We start from the raw sequence: 11,391 nt of genomic DNA, 5'->3' as shown, positions 1-11,391 counted from the left end.
GCACCTCCCCCTCCCCCGGACGCAAATAATAAGAGCCAGGGTCCGGGCTACACACTGCACCAGTGGAAAGAGAGAAATCAACAAAAGCAGCGCTTTGCAGAGAGCTGCAAAACAGATCACTGAGTAAAATTCACTGCGTAAAATAAGCAACCAAACGCATGACACAATGAGAAAATATGTGGACTTTAAGTAGACTTAGAATGATCAAAAACAGGGACAAAGGGAAAGACACAGGCTGTAAAATACACAAAAACAAATCCTCCGAGCAAGAAAGTAAAACAACCAAAAGTAGACATATTGTCTTCAATGAAGGGATCTGAAAACATGAAAACATGACAGCAAGATCACAGGATGTCACAAAATGCATGGCCGTGCCAAAACTATCAAAATGAGACAAAAGAAAGTACACAAAATAAACAGAGACACTTATCAACCCAGAAATATCCAAGAACAACTACTGATATAGGAATGTGAAACAACCAAATGACAAATATTCCCATATTTAAATCAAATAGTCATAGAATGAACAAACATCAGTGATAAAAAAAAAAAGCCCTAAACAAACTAAGCAAAATAAACTCCTTTTCAAAAAGAGCAGAGATAACAATCCACCAAACAAGGATTACGGTACAACAACACAAAACAGCACAAATGAGACACAATGGAGTCACAAAACATGACGGAGAGACTAAATATGAATCAACAGAGAAACAACAGGAAAACAAATGAGGATATATCTTATCACATACAAGCAAATGTAAAGCAATTAAAAAGAAAGCATAAAAACTAATCAATGCCCAAAATCGAAATACAAAATAACAAACTGTTTCATGACTAACGGAGGCACGATTTAAGTATAAAAGAAGGATTGAGAATTTTTGGGGATCTCATTTAGAAAATCACCCACTGGTTGAAATGACTCCCAGTGTACTCCTTCCTTTTGATTACTTGTGTTATTTTTTTTTTGTCTTCATTTTGACGATGATTGGTTTTACTTTGAAAGGAAGACAAGTTCATTTCCGGTGTAGTTGATGTTGTCACTCTTGAAATTGACGCGTGGCTGTACGTGCGGTTAGAAACCTGGCTCCCCCTGCCATCCACAGCACCACACACACACGCACACACACTACGCACACAGCCTCCTGCATTCAGTTTGAATGACCACAATAGAAAAAAACTGAACCATCTCAATGCAAAAAGCTTCTATTTACAGCAAAAACACCAAAAACAAAACGCACGATTCCACAAGAAGCAAATCACAGTCTGAGGAATCCACTTTGACACACACACACACGCACACACACCTTCAAACCAGTTTGAGGGAAACAGGAAAGGATGCAGACGTTATCAAATATTCTCCCTTTGTCAGTGAAGGGTTAATAAAGTGTTCTGACACTAAATGAGAACAAGCTGGTTGTGGATGTGTTCAGACAGAGATTTATCAGTGGGGGATCATTTCTGTTTGATGTGTGTGGCCTTCAGGGGGGAGATTGGGTTTATTTAGTTGTTTTCTTTGCAGCTTTAGAAAAAACACAACATTATAAATTCACTCGCCAAAAAATAAGCAATTTCATCCACTTCCTGTCGAAAGCAGCTATTAAACGTCTTTCATGTTCTGCTGTGAAGATCGTATGTTCTGGCTGAGTTTCAGAAGGCGTCAGGCTTTCGTGCGTGTGTGCCAATTCAGCAAAAAACAGAAAGTTTGATGGTGCACATGGTTCATATCCAGAGTGCTCATAAGGCCTTTGATTTCCTGTCATGGCTGACAAATGATGGATGAGTGAAGCAGAGGAGACACGTGAAGCCCAGCTTCATGATCAGATTAAAGGATGAGATGACAAAGAAGCTGATTTGTGTTGTAACACATGTTAGCCCTTCAGCCCTTCATCCATTGTGGAGTCGTAACCTCTGATAGGATAAAGGACGTCTACTTTTTTTCATTAACATTATTTGAGATCAGTCCATCTCCTGTTCCTTTTTTCTTCAGCTTAAGGCTGCAGGGAGCTGGAGCTGAAGACACTAAATTCTCACCAACATACAATTTGAGGATGTTTTTGGATTAAGTGGGGGGAAAAACAAAAAGGACTACCGAGAGAAAACCCATATGCATAGAGGAAGAACATGCAAACTACATAGGAAAATGCATTTTTTGCTGCGGGGAGAGCGCGTCGCACCGCGATTCCACTTTTAACGAGAAGCTTCAGCGTCATAAACAATAGAAACGCCCTGATAGAAACACTCCAGCTCTGTGTTTGTTTTCGCTGCAGTATTTTATCACCTCTCCCGCAGAGTGGAGCAAACATGACCTTATAGTGACAAACGAGCTGAGCTCCAGCGAGCACACCGAGGAGGAACTGGAAAGACATTTAAGGATGTTTGGCTTCTTTGTTCATTCAGTTTAACTGACAGAAGAAGAAAAAAGATTAGATTATCAACAGAGTGCAGCAAAACATCACAATTATACTACTTTTTTGGGGGAAAAAACAATAAGTGAGTTACCATGTGTTTATTCAAGAAAAGTAAACCCAATATTCTGAATTTACCCAAATAAATTATTATATATTTGCTCAAGTACTCGGCAGAGGTGGAAATAGAACAGAAAACGCACTCAGGACAGAGAGCAAAGACATGTCAGCTGATGCCTGCAGGGGTCACCACACCAAGTCACTGCAGCTTTGCATGGTATGTCTTTATTGTAGATGTTCTGCAGCTGCAGCTGGGAGCCGAGCCCAGCTCAACCAAACTCTAGGACAAGACTGAACCCGATGCAACACTGGGAAGAATTGAAAGCAAGTGTACTGTTGTTAGAAATAAATAAAAGTAGAAAACAAATCTTCAAAATTGCATAACTATTGACATTCATCACAATCCTCAAACGTTAAAGGCTATAAAAGTTACAATACTGTGAACAAGACAGTCTCTGGTAAAAGACTAAACATATTAGCTCCAAAACCTCACTGAACACACACAAGTCTGTTTCTAGAACTCTGGGACTATAACTCCATAAGGGAAAGAGTTTGATTTAGGTTTTTGTGGTTCTGCAGGGAAAAGCATGAAATGTGAAGAACTGCCTGAAGCGCAGCACTGCAGGAGATTTATCAGGTTTCAGCATCAGTCGAGCATGAAAAAAAGAAAAAGAAGGAAAAAAGTTTATTGTGTGTGACATTTGGAACAAGTGGACTTCCAGCTCCCTGCAGACCACCGGGGTCTTCGTCGAGGAATCAGCGTCTGATGTGGATGTTGTTGCATTGTGGGTAATACAGGAAGAAAGCTTTATGAAGCATAAAATTAACCATTATTAAAAGAGAAAGATGCATAAAAACAAGAAACATAACAGGAAACATGAAATACTCCTGTCTAATAAACCTCAAGGCAGGTCAGCGAGCAACTCTGGTTACTGCCAGACCATAATAACCCACTCAGCACATACACATTTCCCAACCAAATGTACATGAAAATGGAACAAGGTGTGATGGTCATGGTTACCAAGGGCAACGGTCAATCATAGCTCACAGTAACAACAAGCCAGCAACAAAAATAACATACCGGCAACAGTAGGAAAGAATAAAGGAAGGTAAAGAGAAACATGCACGTCAATGGGAACAGCAGCCGCATGTCAGTATTACAATATTAAAACTCGGACCAGATGATGTAATTATAGAACTGTTTGAATATCTTAGTTCTTCTGATGAAAATCCAGGCTGTTCCAAAGCATCACTCCACATATAGACACAGAAAATCTTTCATGAATGATGTGATTTTAGACTATATGAATTCTCCATTCTCCTCAGGCTATGAGAACTCACTTGAATTTTCTTTAAAAAAAAGTGTATGTTCCTTGGTAATATTGTACTGAATACTCATCGTTCCTGTTTACAGTGGCTTCAAGTTCAGTTCAGTTCTGTTCTTTTATTGAGCATTAAAGCATTAAAACATTTTACACACATTAAAACATTTTAATTATCACTACTAAAGAAACTATTATCGTCATTTATAACGTTTTAGTGGTTGCGAAACATTAAGAATTTAATTTACATAAATATCGAACACTTTAGGTCCCTAAACACCACAAGAAATGCCAAGATTTTCTGATCAGTTCAGTCAAACTTTAACATACTGCACCCTTACTGTTAAGTAACTTATTAACCACCCCCAGGCGACCCCCTACTGGTTGGATTTTATTGAGCAGGACTGAGGGATTGATTGTGTCAAAAGCTTTTTGTAGTTCCAGTGTGTGTGTGTGTGTGTGTGTGTGTGTGTGTGTGTGTGTGTGTGTGTGTGTGTGTGTGTGTGTGTGTGTGTGTATGTGTGTGTGTGTGTGTGTGTGTGTGTGTGTGTCTTTGTGTTTTTGGTCCAGTGCGTTGGTGATTCCTTCTCTGACATTGGCTGTGACTGTTCCTCTATCATACGCATATAAGGAAAACACATTAAAAAAGATACCCCTGTACTGTAAACCTAAAGCAGCTTAACTAAGAAAATGGTCCAGGGTGAGTTTAGACGTCTGTAACTACAAGCTTTAAACCTTTAGGAAAGCTTAAACCCATGGCCTGAAAACTAGAGACAGTGTTCCCATCCTGAACTGAAACAGGCAGAACAAAGAGCCTCTCATCAGGGATTATTTCAGAGCCAATTTTAACTGTAAGTTATCTTAGCTTGACAAAAAGACTGTAAACAGTGGTTATGTGATTTCGCAGGTTCCTTCACACAAGACTTCTATTTTCCTTGATGTTTTAACATCGTCTGATCGGTGCCTCCGGGAAATTTTTTGGATCTCTTCACACGAGGGCATATTTTCTTTCATTTAATTGCATTGATACTTCAGTTTTTGTGTGGATTTTTGTGTTAAGTAGTAACATTGAGAGGTGTTGGTCTGCGGCTGTTCAGCACATTGACATGAGAGCGTTATCCATCCTCTCATGAAAGTCTTGGCAGGCAAGCAAACACGCATATTTCCCGAAAAGACGTCTCTTCCTGTAACAGTGGCCGACTGCGATGCCAGAAGACACTCTGAGATTTATGCACTCTTATTTTTAACTGCTTTAAAGTCTCTCAAATTAACGTTTATCTTCAAAGAGGGCTGCAAATATGTCGCATGTGGAGTGTGAATCTGACAACCACGCACATACCAGAGAGGGAAAAAAAAAAACCCAAGCATGTTTATTAGGAGAACTAACAGTGAGAGTTAGGCGTGCATGTGCAGCCACCAGCCACATCTTAGGATTTCAGCATCAAAACACGACTGAGAGCGTCTTTGATGCAGCAGCAGATTGGAGCCACATAGTTTATAGACTTGTGTCACTCTGTGTCGCAAATAGAGAATTCCCCCAGCATTTGAATAAATCTGCTAATGATTAGAATAAAACTATGGACTTGAAAGGAGAGCAGAAGTAATAACAGATGGTTAGCAATTTAGTTGCTTATTGTTTTCATTGATGAGGGGTTTCTTTTCAACTCTTGAGAGCAGATAAAAGCTCTGGGTGGTAAAAACTGTGCAAAGCAAAAGGCGAGAAAATAAAGAAAGTAATTGCAGAATAATAAAAGTGTTTTGGTTTTGTTTGTTTGTTTCTAGCAGTCTTGGACAGAGAGACTGTCGATACATGTGTATACTGGGTCAGTACTCCGCACACAGGAAACAAAAGCAGCAAAGTCATTTATGTGTTGATAAGTTGGAGAAAAGGCTCATTGATCATTAACCTGTCTCTGTGGTGTGTGTGCATGCCATGGTAGCTCCAGAAACATATAGACAAGCTCACCAACACAGACAGAAAGGCCGTAAAGTTCAGGGGAAATAAAGTTTATTCATCAATAATTAGACACTGTGTATGTCTGTGTGTGTGAAATGTTTTTCAGGTTGTTTGAAAAGAAAGCGATACTATAAATGAGTCACTGCGGAGATAGGAAGCAGGAACTGAGCGGGTTTTAAAGGCAGTTGAACCTTTGCTTAGAAGCAGCTGAGGTCAGGCTCAGCACGGCCTGTTCCAAGGCGAGGTGGGGCATCTCTGATCGCTCCTCATTTCCTTTCAGCGTAAGGAAATGTGCCGGACACTGTTAAAGCCGGGGATACCTTATGCAAACGCAAACTGAAGGCTGGCGAAGCCGCACATCAGCATGAGAACAAACACGGAGACACGCAGTCCTCACAGGGAACAATATCCCCGCTTTGCATGACGATTTCCCTAGCAGCTTCTTCATCGCCCCAAAGTGGTGTCTTATTGTCCTCCCTTTTTGTGTTTGCATTCCATTGTTACCGGGCAAGTACAAATATCCCCCTTTATGCTGAAAAACCTCGGCCCGGCCTTCCACCGCGTCGCCTCTGTCCGGCCCTCATCCATCCGTCAGCGGAGCCCCTGTCCCGCACGGGGCCCCCCAAGCTCTGCTCACCACCCCCAGCCGGCTCTTTGACATAATGCTGTTGTGGCTTTCCGGGCCTTTATGCTGGCTGTTGTCTGAGGCGGATTGAAGACCCTTTGTGTGTGTCAGGCCCTGTCCTGAGTGGCCGGGAGGAAACCTGCTGGGCTGCGAGCGGAGAGACAGGAATGCGCATATGAATGGGCCAGTGTGTGCCGGGCACCTGCTGACAGAGGAACGGCGTGCCTCATGAGTCTTGGTTCATCAGCGTAACCATCTTGTTCAATTACACGTGCAGCTCGGTGTTGCGTTCCCCGGTCATTCACACTGAATAGGAGTATTGTCACCGCCATTGTGGCTGTGCTGCAGTTTGACAGTGTGGCGTTCTTAATGAATGAGGTGTCAGCTCCATGTTCTACCGCCTGTGCTGGGGCTCATTATTAAGACTAAATGCAGCCATTTGCATCTGTTCTCCTTCACGTCTGAGTGTAAATGGGACTGGATCTGATCGAATGCATATAAAAAAAGGGGTTTGTCGGACTTTGAGTGTGCAGTGACACTCTGACAAATATTTTGGATACCAGCAGGAAAGACTATTGGGAATTTTTATTACGGTAAATATGGCAAAAATCGCCTCCAAAATACTACAAAGCTTCAGTGTAACCGTCAAAACTGAAGTAAAATATAAAAGTATTTTTACCACAGAATATTAGTCTATTATATAACATTTATTATTTCTGACACACTGGCCTGAACAGTGGTGTAGTGGTTAACACCGTCGCCTCACGGCCAGAATGGCCCTGTTCTGAACCCGGATGCGGCCCCCTTCTATGTGGAGTGCTTCTTGTGTTCGTGTGTGTGTGCAGGCGTGTGTGTTTTCTCCAGCACTCCGGTTTCCTCCCACAATCCAAAAACATGCACTTGAGGTTTACTGGCCCCTCTAAATTGCTCTGAATTGCCCGTGGGAGTGATTGTGAGCGCAATTGTCTTGTGACAGAACATTTACAGTACTATTTAAACCTTTGTGAGGATGTATAATGTCCTGTGGGGTGAGCAGCTGAATGTTTTTGTTGTCGTACATGTGGAGACTCTTGATGATATTGATTTTGTTGAACACCCTTAAATGTCATCGCTGGAAGGAGTTAAGGATGTGTAGTTCTGGAGTTTGCATGTTCTCCCTGTGTGTGTGTTGGTTTCCTGCAACATGCACGTTAATTTCACTGCTGACCCTAAATTCCCCGAAGAGAGAACTCAGTTTGTACCTAAATCGAAGGACTACTTTATATCAAGGATGTTTTGATTATTTCAGTCATCATATTGTGTTCTCTGTTTATCATCCAGAAATCTTCATTTGCTTTAACAATGTCTAATTTATTCAGCGGTTTTCTCAAGGTACTCATTTTATTGTTCTGCTTACTAATATGAAGCCATTTACGTGGCTAATTTTTTTTTGTAATGTCTCCATTATCTTTGGTGATTTTAATGTGTTTAGAAATGCTTTAAGAATAAATGTATTTTACAGTTATGTGGTAAGACGTATTTATACAGGATGGAGAAATAAGGCACCGGTGGTTTAAAACCCACATCACTGTATTCAGACATGAAATACTGCAACAGTTTTATTAAAGCAGGACTGGCAGAAAGACACCGCCACGCCTGTGGTTGTTTATAAGAGCCCTAAATCTTTACTATGCTGTTAAAGAAAAAAGACTCACAAACACATTGCCTTAAACTGGCACAAACAAACACACCGTATAAACATGATCAATTCACAAATCGCCCGCATAACACCGCCAGCAGAAGGAAAACAAAAATCAGACATTGAAATTCCTTTGAGGTGGTGATAAGCAAACCTTGGAGCATAAACATCAAGCGCACGGAACACAGTGTAGATCGAGCAGACATGCAGAGCTCCGGAGGAGATTCAGCAGATGATCCATTACAGTATGAATAGCAGCAAACAGTCAGCTCTGATGGGACGCAGATATATGATCCCAAAAGATTCATTAATCGTCCTCTGACTCATATGGAACAGCTTATGGGTAGTTTCTTTGGTCATGCTTTTGAGAAGATTACATCTCCATAATCAATAAAAGGAAACTTAACCATCCATCTGCAGAACAACATCTGGGAAATTGTACTGTTGCACACAAAAACACCCTTAATAACACAAAAGCCCCACCGTTTTCACTGCACACAGACTCACGATGAGGCCTTTTCATAATCAGCAGCGACAGCAGGGTGTGCAGACTGAAGGATACCATAGCAAATAACTTTTTTATAGGATACCACTCAAAATAGTTTACAATACACACACATTTTATCATTTATTGCTGTAAAATCTCCTGGGACTTCAGGTAAAAGTACTTTAATCCTGAGTCTCTATCATGTACAGTGTGGATTACTGTCATTACTGTCATCATTAGCAATAAATGTCAGTAATAATAATAGGCTTTGCCTATAGAGTATGTTTTATTTATATTCCTTTTATTGTTTATTCATATTATTCTTGTTTGGATGAAACAAAATCAATTGCCTGGTAAATGGTCAAAATGAGATCTGCATGAAGACACGTGTGCAGATGCAATATGGCCTAGCAAGGTGTGTCACATGTCTCTGTTTGGCCGGATCACCTGATAATAGCGACGCCTCCCATAGCCACAGTGCAGCAGTGAACCTGTGGACTCGTGGATCCTTTCACCTGCTGACCTGGAAAGTGGGAGGATAAGATCTGCAGCATCACATCAACCACAAGTCGACATGTTCCTTTGAAGTGGGAGGGAGCCGAAATTGGATTATGCAGCATCTCTGAGGAGCAGCTCCCATATATTTGATTACACACGTCACCCTCACCCGGCACCCACTCGCCTTTCTTCCCCCAGACGCCGGATAGATGAGGTGGAGCGCTCCTGCTCCTCCATGCCACAGTCTGTACTCCTAATGTGTGCCCATCTGCCAGCCATTTACTTGATTATTTCTGGATAGCTCCGTCAGGTTGGGCTCTGCTGGAGCAGCTGCGAGGCCAAAGAGTAGCTTCAGCTTTCTGCAAGTGGGCACAGAACACACCAAGACCCCTTTGTGTTCCAGTGTAAAAGAAAAGATGAAGAAAAAAAACACCTGAAACATTATGAAAAACATTTTTGTGTGCCTTCATGCTTGTTTTGAATTTAGACACACTTATTACAGTTTGAATACACAGTCAAACATTGGATATGCACACAGAGGACAAGCTGTTCTCATCATTCACCCACAGACTAAAGAGTACTTAAAAATAAAGTCCTGAGCTCTGACTTCAAATCCTTCCACACAAGCATGGCACACAGACCACCTTCTATTTCTGAGGAAAATAACATCCAGTCCTGGTTTAACTTGGGCTCATTATGGTGGAAGTGGGTTCCAGGGCCAGGAAGTTTCATTGCTTTCCAAATAAATCTCGCTAAACAGAGCTGTAGTCCAAATTCCTCATCTTGTGGAGTCCTTCCCAAGTCTTCACGTTACGTGGAGGCTCACAAACAGCCATTAAAAGCCCATCCTGTCCTTTCTTTTGTGTTCTAACGTTTGTACCAACAGAAACTTACTTAAGTGACATATTAGCTTTCAAAAAAAGGCTAAAAAAATAAAGGATTTTCTGACAGATCTGCTCGTTTTCACCGAGCGGAGGCCAGTTGTTGATTGTTTCCACATAAGGAGGGGTAAAGCAGCCCTGAAAATTCAAACCAGCTCATGAAAATGTATCGAAAAAAGAATGAGGCCCTTCGACATTCCTCCGGTTTTACCGAGTGACACAGAGGGTTTTCATTACCTCACTCACTGCTCGCAAATCTGAGACATCAACTTCGATTACATTACTTGGAACCTGGAACAGGAACAATCGGAGGGGGCTGTGGGCGGGCCTCGCAGTCCTCAACCTCGTCAAAACCACAGGTTCAATTCAAAAGGCATAATGTGCTTTTTGTTTCCACTTCCAAGACTGTGGCACAAAACCCCGCGCGATCGCCGGCATGTGGCAGTCAAAAGGCACGATTTCAGTCACCGCTTCTCAATTTGTGTGGAAGTAGGAACTTGTCACTGAGTATAAACAGCTCCCTTGGCTCAATTCTGCACTGAAATGCCCCCCTCCCCACCCCCTCCATTCCACCCCAGCCTACCCCACCAACACCCCATCTCCCTGTGCTGTGTGGCGTCAGCTGCAATGAGGTCCAGATGTGGCCTGGCACCCCTCCAGTCACGGCATGGATGTGGTTTGAAGGTAGTTTGGAAACACCACCCACCAGCGGACCCAATGAAAGTTCCTCAGACGCCGTCCACAGCCTTTCTGACTGGGGTTCGCATTTTTTTGGTGTGTCGACTGCAGGGGAACTCAGGAGATAAATCTGGGCACATCTGTATTGAACGCGCACGTGTGACTTATGGACCAGGCTTTGAATGAGTACAAGAGACAAACAGTTGAAAGTATTTCCATGTGGGTCAGAAGAAAAGTCTCCATGCTTCACTCAAATCTTTGTTTTTTCTTCAAGAACACTCAGAGATGCACGATGGCTTTTGTTAACTTAACAACAGAGAAGGTTTTCGGGTGAAAGTGGCACGACAAAAGCTAATAACTGCTACTTCCTTGTAACATTCAGAAAAAAACAAAAGCTTGGGACAACAGTTTAGCTTGAGAGAGCTATAAAATGTGAGGAGTTAAGAGTTTCCAGGCTGTTGGACACTTGTGTGGTTTGAATTAATTAAAAAAATACAAACACCATCAAGCATCGACATCTGCTGGCTGTGCAAATGAGCAGTCGGTCCCTTATACTGAGTAAAATACAGATATATACTGAAGCAGAACCGATGAAAAACACTGCTAGCAGCACCAGACCACAAACCAAATCTTCTTTCCTAAAAACATCTAATTAAAAAATATGAAATATCTCAGCATATTAAGCTTTAAAAAAAGTTTACAAAATATAAAGAAGGATTGTGTTTGTCTCATTAGGGAAGAGTTTACTGGATGTGAAGCAGTGATCTTGCGGGGGTATAAACTGGTGTCCCCTCTGTCAG

This window comes from Salarias fasciatus, chromosome 12, assembly GCF_902148845.1.
Source record: "Salarias fasciatus chromosome 12, fSalaFa1.1, whole genome shotgun sequence".
NCBI lineage: Eukaryota > Metazoa > Chordata > Actinopteri > Blenniiformes > Blenniidae > Salarias > Salarias fasciatus.
This window is presented reverse-complemented; position numbering follows the sequence as displayed.